The following is an 11,675-nucleotide window of genomic DNA, read 5'->3' on the forward strand; positions in this document are numbered from 1 at the left end:
AAAATGGCCAAAAAAACACAAACATGATGTCATTATTGTTACAATAGGCCAAAAACCAAATATTAACCCAAAAATAAACCCCCACAAATGTACACAAATTGATTGTGTAATCCTGACATTAGCAGCTATGATTTCCACCTGCGTACGGTTTTGTGCTAACCCAAAAAACTGATTTCAAAACACATACCAAGCCAGTTTTCAATACAACACTAATTGATTTTCTGACAAGCCGTGATTAATCGATGCAACATCGTGGAGTGCCGGGACGGAGGAGAAGGCCATCGCCAATGTGGTCGAGTAATCCAGACCCTAAGCTGTGCGAGCATTTTGAAGGGAAAGAGGATCATCCAGTGACGTATGAGTTGGTATGAACACATTTGACGTTCGCATCTGATAATGTATGTACGCCCCAAAAACGCCTCGCCACGCCTGCGTTTTTCCATCTCCACCCCCGTCAACGCCCAAAAACACCCTGTTCTGTCAATCACATTTGACATGTCACTTCCTGTACGCTATTTGACGAACGAGACAAAAAAAGCTCGCAATATGCCGTACGCACATGCGCAGTGTTACACCAACGCATGCGTGGTTACTCAACATCGGAACGCAACGAGCGTACTGCTGTTAACGAACGGCTCCGAATGAGGGCCTTTGTCCCCTTCCTCACATGCTGGAGTTGGCAGCCGCTGTGGCGGCGCGACATTGGGGTCTACTACACACACGATCCCCCACTCTCTTGTGAGGAGCCGCTGGAGCGGCGTTCATCCAGGGTACTCATCAGTATCTCATCGCCAGAAGGGAGACGGGGGAGCACGGATTTGGTCAGGAGACCTTCCATTCTTCTACTCACAGCATCAAGCACTTTCTACACACTCAGCTTGGATATCGGGGAAACTATCCTTTGCCTTTGGGGTCCAAATTGGTGACTATACATTTTTGAAGCAACATTAGAAATCTATACTATCTTCATTATTGCATTTATTACCCTCCAAACATCCAGAGGGGAACAAATATGCACATTTGTTCACAACATCTGTTTTGGGACTATTTGCATGATTGCATCAATATTTAGTTACATTCTGCCAATGTTTATACCCCAGAGCTATTTTTACATGTTATGACTATATGCGTTTTTATGTTGAACTGCAGTTCATTTATATGTGTATTAAATTTATATGATTAATTATTCAACAACCTTGGGATTTGGGTATTGATACTTGCGCAGACGCCTTTTTCCACATTCATCTCCCCTGGGGTGCCTAACCGTAACCCTCCCCCTAGGGGTGTCTAACTCTAATCTCCCCCCAAACCTAAGCCCGCAAGGCTCCATAAACCCAACCCCCCCCCCCTGTGCGCGCGGCTAACGCTAAGGGCTGGCGTCCTCAGCGTTCCTGCATCAGGATTAAGATAGGCGTCAGTATTTCGACGTCTATCTTAAGTTCCTTGCTGGGATTCTGATGTCTATTATTATGGTTTACCAACGCGTTTCAACTCCTAAAATGCTGGAGGAAGACTCCAGCATTGTAGGAGTTGAAATGCGTTGGTGTGTGTGTGGAGTGCCGTTGGGGGACAGTGATTTCCAGCTTAGCAGGAGGCCCACGATCTTGCTCGGGAAAGCATGGAGTATAACATTGATTCTTATGCCTGTTCGGGTGTCTGGGAACTGCACCCTCATTTTTCGGTACGGGGGCCAACCTATCTGGTGATAGGTATAGGTCTACTCTTTTTATCATTTGTATATGTATATGTGGAAATTATTAAAATATCTGGAAGTACTTCACTATATGAGTTCTTTCTGACTCTTTTTACATATCTTGGAAGCGGATCCAACTTTTTAAGACAGAAGAACAGACTGTTGTCCTGTGCGGAGTAGAGACATTGGGTCTGATTCAGAGCCGGATGCTATTTGCGCTCGCTCGTTTAGAGAAAGGGGGTGGCTATTTAAATTAACCGTTCGCTCTTTGCGGTCTGTTGACGCCTCTAGGTATGAACGAGCGAACAAAACATGCGGACTTTTTTTGTAAAAAACGCCCCCTGGCCGCTCGCATCATACGTCATGTCCACTATTTATTAGATTAATCGAGTAAATCGAACGGCGTATGAACTGCTCGCTATTCTTGTGGCTGGTTTTTCCTACCGCAATCTTGCGAGCAGTTCTGGCTAAAAGACAACCAAGTGACGTGGTCAATGAAGCTGCTTTATTAATTATGCACACCCTTAAAACGCCAGTTTTGACCTTTAGGCACGCCTGCGTTCGGATCTCCACTCCCCGTTTTCAAGCACCTTCCCCTGTTACCACCCACATACGCCTCCCTCTGTCACTCAAAATAGCAGGCATTCGCTATATTGCGAGCACACGATTTCTGACCGCACTGACTGGTTCACGCATGCGTACTGAAACCCGCTTACGAGTGGCTCTGAATGAGACCCTTTATCCCACGCCTGTGGAAAACAATTGTTGGTGACTGTATGAGATTGGACAGTGATCCTAACATTAGTTGTCGCATAGACATTATTTTGTATGTGTAAAACATTGCCACACAGCAGTGGCAGACAGGATGGCATTTTAACAAACTATACAATCCCATAAAAAACAACAATGTTTTAATTAATCCAGAACTAGATCAGAGGCCCAAGGGGAGTACAGGGAATGGAGGTGGAGTATATATGTAGTGAAAGGCAGGTAAAGGAAGGAAGGATAGATTGATTAGATAGTTAATTTAATTATTTGATTCATAAATACAATTTATGAGGGAGGAGGGGTGTAATATGGCCAGTAGGTCAGCCTCTTAATATTTGTGTCATGGTCCCTAACCCTTGTCGGGAATTCCTGGCTATTAACAATGTATTATTATTAATTTATTTTTAAAAATGTGCAGTAATGTATTAGAGCAATACATAATTAAAAATGTTTGTTTATGCAAAAAGTACTATCCCCCAGTACCCCCCATAAATTCAGCACATTATGAAAAGAAAAGTAGTGCAAAATGAAATTGTCCTTGGGCCCTCCCTACCACCCCTTTGTTGGATATTAAAAAGGACATGCACAGTTTAACAAACAGGGACTACCACTATTGTGGCTGAAGTCCTTGGTTTGTTTGGGCTCCCACAAAACATTTTTTTGGAAGGGCTATCTCCGAATATTGAGGAAGTTGATGATGAGGGTGTTGGTGGTGAAGATTGCATGTACAGGTCCAAACTTCTGAAAGCTGATACTGGACTGCTCGTTATTATTTAACAAATTATTATCATTTTCTTAAATAAGTTGCATGAACTCGCTGCAAATGACGGAACAGGGAGGAGGTACATCCCTACTTCTACTAACTTTAGCCTCCCATATGGTATAGATGCCTTCGCGAATGTTGTCAGGATTTGGGTAAAAAGAATTCCGCACCAAAGAGGTGGCTTTTTTATCACAAGCAAGAACTGCTGCAACTAGTGGCTGACTTATCCATATCATCAATATCCTCATTACCGTTAGATACGGTAGTACACAAATAGCTCCCTCATTATCCTATTACATTCAACACTAGCATCCTCAATTTATATTATGTTGTCATCTTTACTTGTACTGCTCATTGCCACATTTGCAGAGGATGCAGAAATGGTGTAAGGAGGCTTCTCTATGAATACTGTATCAGAAACATCAGACTCACACATAACACTTGTGGAAACACTAAAGCTGGGTACACAATAGACGATGTGTGTACTCAGTGATGCCAGATGTGACGGCATGATATATGGAGCGGTCTGTACACACTGCACGATCTGGTGCATGACAGCCCGATATATCGTTCCCCTGCCTAATCCAGTAGCATGGTGTTAGCCGCAGGATCTTCTGATCTGCCATGCATACACTGTAGATCAGATTGTTGCGTTCTGCGCATGAAACGCAGTGCACAAACACTCCACTGCGATCGAGTCTGCAGATCTATCGCAGTGTGATTTACAGGAAGTATCATTTGAGGGTGGTAACTGGGGGGGGGGTGGGGGGGGTGAAACGCAGGTGTGCAAGTGCATTTAAATGCCATTGCATGGACGTGCATAAATTATCCACTGCGATGCCATATGCAGCTTGTGTACTGCGTGCGACGAGGTTAGCTATTTCAGAGCTTGTGCAAGTGTGCGTGAGGCTGCGATGGTACTTGATGTTACCAATGGTTTCACATTCTTGCTAAGTGTAACGGATGTGTGTAAGGTTAGATGGGTGTCCTTATGTTGTGCTGCGACTGCATTGCAATCGCAGTGGATTAGCATGTAATCGGCCCATAGACTGTAAGCTCCACTGGGGCAGGGACTGATGTGAATGGCCAAATACTCTCTGTAAAGCGCTGCAGAATGTGTGCACTATATAAATAACTGGTAATAAATAGCAAATAGGAGTTCCAGAGCCCTCCTGTGATATATCAGCAAGGTGGAGCATGAGGTAATCAATCAGCCACAGATCTGTGTAGAGAATACTGAGTTCTGAGAGGAGGATCAGGATTTGATATCTATAGATATCTTTCCTAGGGACCCATTTATCAATGATCGCTTTTGCAAAGCGATCAGGACATGCCAGTAAAGCCCCTGATCGCATTGCAAAAAGCGATCCTATCAGCCGCATGTATCATCCGGGACATGCAGGGACACGGGCTCCAAATGTAGTCCATCCCTGCGATGTCTCCAGAGAGCTGCCGGCCAGTGCTGGGGATGGTGCACATGCATAGTCCCATGGACTGCACATGCACATCTGCCATAGCAGGGGAGGGTTCCGGCGGATTTCTTCGCCGGCTAATAGTGCGCGGTGTGGCCCATAGGCTACAGCGGCTAACGTCATCTTCAGATGGCGTTAGCTGCGGGGGACAATATCTGGAATGCATCGCTTTCCGGATATTGGTAAATTTGGCAGCATCGCATGCCCCATAGAAACCTAGTATTACCACAAATACACTTTGATAAATGGGCCCCCTAGTGTAATGTTACTTCTTGCAGAAGGATAGGGAGTGCAGAAAGAACTGACAGGATATTTGGCCTGATTCAGAGCTGTACACTGTTAGCATCAGTGGCATCACAAAGGGGGTGCAGTCCACACCTGGGTGTCACCCGCCGAGGCGTGACACCAAGGTGCAGATTTCCCCTCACTGACAGCAGCTGGGTGCTGCACTGTAGCAAGTGCAGCACTTGGCTCCTGACACTGAGGGAGCCAGCTAGCACTCCACACAGGTACCTTCTGCACCCACACTCTACCCCAAGTAATGGGCACGGGGGTTCGGGCTGTGAGGCCACGCCCCCTGTCCACGTGGCCACGTATCCTTTTCGGTGGCACATATCCAAAATTCGACCATATCTCACACAAGACACTGCAAAAACTGTAATCCATGCACTCATTATTTCCCGCTTTGACTATTGCAATAGTCTCCTTACTGATCTTCCCAAAAACAGGTTATCACCATTACAATCCATTATGAATGCAGCTGCGAGGCTTATCTTCCTTGCCAAACATTCATCGTCTGCTGCCCCGCTCTGTCAGTCCCTCCATTGGTTGCCGGTTTTCTACCGTATTCAATACAAAATGCTTTTACTTACACATAAGGCCATTAACCAAACCACACCAACATACATCTCTTCACTAATCTCAAAATATCTCCCAACCCGACCTCTCTGCTCAGCACAAGATCTGCGTCTCTCATTCCCCCGCATTACTTGCTCCCATTCACGGTTACAGGACTTTCTTCGGGCGGCACCCACTCTATGGAATGCCTTACCATGCGCAATAAGACTTACATCTAGTCTCCAATCCTTCAAGCGTTCCCTGAAAACTCACCTCTTAAGGCAAGCTTATCAAATTCCAGAACCGCCCACATAACCTTCATAACTACCTTGTCTAATTACAACCCCTTTCACAGTCAACACATAACCTCACACATTGTCTTTCTTTCACATCATCCTGACATTTGGCCGACATTCCTGTGTGACTGGACCATGCAGCCCACCAAGAAACTCTGCATTCTGGCTGGACCAAAATGCAATATATAGCACCTATCCTTGTGTATCAATGCCTATTTCCCTATAGATTGTAAGCTTGCGAGCAGGGCCATCCTACCTATATATTGATCTGTTATTACCCAGTTTTGTTCTATTAATGATTCCAATTGTAAAGCGCAATGGAATATGCTCCGCTATATAAGAAACGGTTAATAAATAATAATACAAATAATAAATATGCTAATACTGCAGGTGTTGTCTGAGGACAAAAGATGCCTCCTGTTAGCATTGCACATCCAAGTGCTGCGTCCGAAGACGTAATATCGGATCACCATAGGAACCATCAGTTGTGGCAGCGGCCACCTGAGTGAGCCTAAGGCTACTTAAAATGCCCATTGCAGCAGCTCCATTGCTGTGTCTTAGGGACACTGGGCCTAATTCATGAGTGCACACATATTCCCGATGATCGGGAATCTGCGCAGGCGCATGACCCATTCTGTGCATGTGCAGAACGGGTCTGCGATCCTACACGTAGACTGCAAGCAGACTGTCAGTGATTGACAGTCTGCTGGCGTTTGTGGGCTGGGAGGGGGTGGTGATGGCCTTCGTGTCGCCGCTGTTGGGGGGAAGGGAAGTGGCCAGGATCTCTGTCGGCTGATGGAGTTTTCCTGTCCTCTTACTCTAATCTGCGGCATGCCTCCTGCTGCATGACTATAATTGCAAGGATCGCAATTTCAAAGCTGCCTGCGTCCAGCTTTGCAATTGCGGTCCAGAATCCTGAATCAGGCCCAGTGTGACTGTAGTCACAGAAGGAGACCAGCACATGTACATTGCAGATCCTGCGCATGTGCAGTTCTCCAACAATCGGAGTTGTACGCAAAACATCAGGTGTGTGTACTACTCCGAATCAGGCCAATTGTGTCTCCTCCCAGGCAGTGGCGACCCTACCTCTCTTTGCACGTGGAGCGGGTAGCGGCGGGGAGCTGGTACTGCGGCGGCAAATAAGGGGGCATGGCCTCACGGGTAGGGACGTGGCCTCGTGGGTGGTGGCGTGGCCTTGTGGCCTGAACCCCCATTTTTTGTCACACCAGGGGGTGCCAGAGGTGCAGGTTGCTCTCGGGGACCAGCCTGTGTGAAGTGCCGGCTCCCTCACTGTGCTAGTAGCTGAGTGCTACATATATGGTAATGTAGCAGGAGGCATCATGCCTCCTGCTGCATTACGTATCCGAGTTGCGTTGTCCAATGCAGCAACCAGCTCCTGTCACTGAGGGGGAACCAGCACTCTGGAGTCACCCCTCGGCTGGTGACACCCGGGTGCGGCCCGCACCCCCCTTGTGACGCCAGTGCTCTCAGGTCACTTTCCACCTTAGCTCTGGTAGATGCAGGAAGAGGAAGAGAGTGAAGTGTGGCAGCTGTAGTAAATAAGACATATGCTCTATGTCAGTCTGAAGCAGAACTTGTGCACAGGAAGTTATTCTTATCATTTATCATCATTATTTATCTCATATTCTGAGAGCTGTACAATCGAAAAAGGCTATTCATACACTTCCGTCCCTCCCCCGGAGGAGCTTACAGTCTAATTTCCCCACCACAAAGACACAAGCTCACATAGACTATGGACAATTCAATCAGCAGCCAAGTAAACACAATGAAATCTTGGGAATGATTTTGCATCTAAACTCTGGTCGGCCTTTAAAGCCCCCTCATTTCCCCTTGCAGAAAGCAAAAAACATTTGTATTTGTTTCCAGTCATTGTGTTCACAAAGGTCTGTTGGGAATCTGAATTCTGGCAACACCAAATGGACTTTATTCTCATATTATGAATAAGATATGTTTCTCATTTATTATAAATATTCCATTATTTATCAATTACCATGAATAGGACATATAATATAAGGGTATATTTACTAATTGCAGGTTTTTAGAAATGGAGATTTTACCCATAGCAACCATTCAGATTCTACTTATCATTTATCTAGCACCTTCTAGAAGATAATAGTCAGAATCTGATTGGTTGCTATGGGCAACTTCTCCACTTCTAGAAAACCGCACTTCTTATAAATAAATTAATTCTTCTGTTTGTTTGTTTCTTTGTCTGCTCGATTAAGCATTCGAACACCCCTGCATCGATTTGGATGAAACCAATGTGAGGTGGTCCAGTTGGATCCTGGCCAGGGTTTAGAGGGGTTGGAGTCCTGGTCGGACACTCATTGGTGTTCGCTGGGCAGAACTTTGACCCGGGGAGCCTGTTCTGAGCCTTCCACTGGATGGATTTGGGTGAAAACTTCACAGAGTGGTAACATTGGAACCCAGAAGATATACTAGGGCGTTGAGGTCCCAGTTGGACCTCCTGTTGGTGTACGCTAGGCAGAACTTTGACCCGGGGACGCTGGGCAGAACTTTGACCTGAGGGGTCTGTTCAGGGCCTTCAACTTGATGGATTTGGACGACATTACATATTTTGGACTAAAACTTCACAGAGTGGTAATATTGGATCCCAGAAGACATAGTAGGGTGTTGAGGCCTCGGTCGGACCTCCTGTTAGTATAAGCTGGACATAACTTTGACCCGGGGAGCCTGTTCTAGGCCTTCCACAGGATGGATTTGGATGACATCACATAATAAAACTTAATAACTTGAAAATTTAAACCCAGGCATTGCTGGGTACTTAAGCTAGTTAGTAAATATACCCTTTAGGACCTGCTTCAGAGGTGCATGCAAACCACACTCAATGCTGATGTTGACGTAGTTTCAGAAAACCCTTACGATGCATGGGTTATACAGAGTGTATGCACAAAGAAGCTGCTGCATACGTATCAGAAACCGAGAGGCAAAACGATGGCCGTTCGTAGAAGTGACTGGGAGGTGGCCTGAAGTGAACACAAAAAATCAGTTTCATGGGTGTGTGATAAGAGTTTTGCGGGCATGTCAGTGATTTTATTTTATTGGTTTTATTCCCAGATGCACAGTCACTTCTACAGAGAAACTGCACCCAGGGGCATAACATGGGCAGCTACTCCAGACTTGACATGATTGGAGCAGTGTCTGCCAGTCCGGGGACAATTTGTATGCAAATTGGGACTCAAAAGAGTATCCTACATAGGGCCTGATTCAGAGATGGACACAGCAGTTGCTATGAGATAATATGCCAATGCCCAGAGGCATCTTAAGAGAGGAGGGGGCCGGTGTGCATTCTCCATCCAGGGCCCCCTCCTTTCTCCCTGGCGGCCAGCCGCGTCACCAGAGTGTGCCCAGAGTTTACTGCACATGAGCAGGTCACAGGGAAAATGGCATGGCCGCCATTTTCCCGGCGATTTCCCTAGTGCGCATTCGCATGTAGCCACAATGATATGTCCTACCCTTCAACATGACCTCTTCCATCAGGTACAAAATGCTCTGCTCCTGGACTTCCCATCTAATTGATGATTGCAGTGACAGAGCCGAAAGCCGTTCACCTGATTTGGATGTAATTACCCTCAAATGAAATCTGAAAGTCTGCAGTTAAATCACATCTTGTTTGTTTCATTTCAAAGCCATTGTGGTGGTGAATAGAGGCCAAAATATGAAAATTCGGTTAATGTCCCAATATTTATGCACCTGACTGTAGGAGTGACGATGTGGAGAAGTCTACAAAAGAAAAGAAACAGGAGGTGAATGTAAATCCAATTAATACTGTAGTGTATTTTGCCTATTTTGATACACACTGTACAGTACACTTAATCATTAGGTTTTCCCAGGCAAACCTTAGTTACTCTTAAACTGGCTTGGGTGGAGGCACGCTATTGAGATAACTCAAGAAAGAGGAAAAGGGTTACCTGCACAATGCCAAACAAATGGCCGCGGCGGACATTTTTCAGGTGTTTTGTCCAGTGCTACAGCCCGATGTTGGACTTCGGAGGGGTAAGTATTAAAACATATGGATGCAGGGAGTGCGGTGTGGGCCCCCAGGGGCCCTTGTGCCCCGCACACCCTGCATCCATTATAATTACGCCCCTGCCAGTGCCGCAGGAGGCGTCTTATAAACAGACAACTCCTGCCGGCTTCCATGATCTGCTGGTGCATCTGAGGATGAGCATTGGATCATCTGAATGATCATCGGTCATCTGAGTAATACTCATATTACTAAGGATAGCTGGCAAATTCATGCTGCTGAAGCCAGTGAAGTTGCGTCCGAGGACAAAGCCACTGGATTCAGCACACCCAGAAAATGGAGTCGACACCCCCCCATTTTCGGTAACGCAGAGTGTCATCGGCCCCACCAGCAGCATGTCAATCAAGTGGCACTGCGAGCAACATCGCAGCCCCAGATCTGCACATGCACAGATGTCAGTGTCAGCGGTACCTGCAGCAAGTGTATGGGCGGATGGCGGATCACCCGTACACACAGCCAGATGCATCGATATATCTTGTAAATATATTGCCATCGGCTGTGCTGCATAGCTGATCTGATGTGTCTGTGAATGATGTCCTTCACAGCATATCGAGTGTACACACCCACCGATGCACTTGCAATATACTGTATATCGCATGTCGATAGAATGAGCAATATATTGCCAAGTGTGTACCCAGGCTAAGAAGGTGCAAGGCACAAGCTGAAGAGAAAATGGCCCAGTCAGTAGGCGAAGGGGGCAAAACTTTTTCTAGGCACATAAGTGAAAGGAGAAAAACAAAAAAAGGAATACTAAGACTAAGGCCTGTATTCAATTTGGAGCAAAAAGCCGGAATCGGCGAAAAAGTTTAGCTGATGACGTCATTTCGCCAGGCGGAAAAAAGTACTGCCGTATTCAATTTGAAAGTCTTTCCACCTAGGCGGAAAGTCAATGCAATGTAACAGCCGAAAAAGTTTCGCCTATGAATAGCAGGCGGAAAAATGTGCAGAGTTGGGGTTTTGGGGTGCAACGTTGCGGGAACCCCCGTGCAGCCTTCAGATAGTCCCCCAAAGGTAAACTGTCAGAAATTTTTTTTAAAACGTGTAGATGGTGGTGGACCTATATTATTCTTAAGCAAAGGAAGTGTTTTTCCATCTTGCTGTTGTCATCTCTTGTCCCGGGTACATCTAAGGAGATCTATAAGCCTATAACAGCCTAATTTTCTCTGCTTTATGTTGAAACCTTGCTCTATTTTTTTATGGAATAAGATACCTTTATGTGAATGCGGGAATGGACACAGAGGTGAGTCCTGCTTCATATGCTCCATGTGTGTGGAATTAACAGAGAGAAGAAGATAAGATTAAATAAACTGCTATATGACTGATATAGTTTTGATTTGGTGAGTTCTATCCAGATCTAATAAGATACGCATTGGACTGTGAATTTGGGAAGAACTCACAATAGGAGGAACATATATACCGGCCAATATAGTTGTTTCTCACTCTGTGTTTTTTGTCTTTTGTTTATGACAGCGCTGGTGTATTTTTCCACTCCCTTTGTTTATACCTGCTGGCACTTGTAGTTCCACAAGTGTCAAAGGGCAGGCATGCTGGCACCTGTATGTCCAATAAGTAAAGAGCCGGCTGGCTCATTTCTTAAAGGGTGGTGTAACCCACAAAGTGCACTACTCTCCAGCAAAAATAAAAAAATATTTTCTGTGTTTGTGTGCGCTTTAGCCGCACGTATATATCAATATAACATAAATGGAGGACCAAACTTTCTCCGATAAAAATAAAATAGGGAAAGATCAAGAACCACTTCCTCCTAGTGCTGTTGCTG

Source organism: Taudactylus pleione, unplaced genomic scaffold (assembly GCF_031769625.1).
Source record: "Taudactylus pleione unplaced genomic scaffold, aTauple2 ptg000248l, whole genome shotgun sequence".
Lineage (NCBI taxonomy): Eukaryota > Metazoa > Chordata > Amphibia > Anura > Myobatrachidae > Taudactylus > Taudactylus pleione.